The following is a 1,536-nucleotide window of genomic DNA, read 5'->3' on the forward strand; positions in this document are numbered from 1 at the left end:
TATTTGACCGAGATGGGCTGGGTTGGGCTGGCCTGACCCGGACACGTGTCGACCAGCTAGGCTAGCCATGTGGCACTAGCGGGCTGTTATTGGGCTCGCGTCTATGGGCGTGGCTCATGGTGGGCTAGCAAGGCATGGGTCCATGGACAGCAGACATGGTCCATGGTGGACCACGTCGATCTCTCTTCCTCCTCCTTTGGTTCATGATGAACCAGGTGCACCGGGCAGCTTCTCGGTGGCTCCTTCATCTCGCAAGGTAGCGCTCTCGCCGACGGCAAGCTCACGCATCTGAATGCTGTGGTGGCTCGGTGGGCCTACCGAAGGGGTCTATGGCACTGTGGGGCCACAACGAGCACAACTAGGGGCTAAAGGCGGTAGCTTGGGGCTCTAGGCGGGCGGCGTACGTGACGCGGTGGCTCATGGCAGCGTGGGGTTGGCAGCAAAGGCACCCGGGGCTTTAGCAAGGCCCTAGCTAGGGTCCTTCCATTTCCTAGTGCTCTAGTGAGCATGGCTAGGGTGCTAGGCAGAGCTCTAAGGGCTCTGGTGGGGCTAGCCACGACGGCAATGGCTCGGCAGTGGCGATGGGCTACGACGAGGCGGCCACAGCCTCAATTGGAGCCAAAGGTGGCTCCTTTCCTTCAATCGGGGCGGCGGGGAAGCTAAACGTCTCGACGACGGTGACCAAAAAGCACGGCGGAGTCCGCACTGCGACAAGGCACGCGACAGAGCTCCAGTGAGCTTGTGGCTATGGTGAAGTAGGGCAAGCGAGGTCTTCGTGTTCAACCATCTACATGGCGAGGTGCCATGGGGTCACGACGAAGCTCAACTGCCAGATCTTCGTGTTCAACCATCTACATGAGCACGCGGTAGTCTGATGAGGCAGACACGAACAGCGGCTCCTAGGGTTCCTCTTGTCCCATCTAGCACATGATGTGTCCCTTGGTGAGGCAAAGCTTGCCGAGGTGCTCGTTTTACCTCTACCGGCATGAGGTGGCTGGAACGGAGCTACACCATGGCAAGGTCTAGCCATGGCAAGCATGGCGGACATGTCATGGTGGCGCTAGTGTTCCTAAGCCCCTATGGCTTGGCAAGGCTAAGCCTTGGCTCATGAGTGTGCGTGCATGTGTGCAGCATGACAAAATAGAGAAAAGGCTCAGCCTTTGGCCCAAGGGGGAGAACACGATGGCGTGGCCATGGCGTGTCCATGGCGGCGAGCAGGGAGGGGTGACATGGGGGCTCACCATGGTGTTGAGGGCAATTGGCTACAGGCATAGTGGTGAGTCGAGGCCATGATGAGTCAGAGCAGTGTCGTGCCAAACCGCGATAGGGAAGAAGGCGATCAAGGCATCTTATTTGTCTCCGGTGGCCATGAATGGCTCCAGCTGCTCTGGTGCTCCTTCTTCCTCTTCCTCCCTCCTTCTCCTCCCTTCTCCTGGCTTGGGCATGGTAGGCAGATAGCCACAGAGTGGTGGCGGGTGATGGAAAGAGGCGCTAGGGCACCGGGGCAGCTTATATAGCCACGCTCAGCTATGGTGA

The sequence above is a fragment of the Miscanthus floridulus genome, chromosome 1 (genome assembly GCF_019320115.1).
Source record: "Miscanthus floridulus cultivar M001 chromosome 1, ASM1932011v1, whole genome shotgun sequence".
Taxonomy (NCBI): Eukaryota; Viridiplantae; Streptophyta; class Magnoliopsida; order Poales; family Poaceae; genus Miscanthus; species Miscanthus floridulus.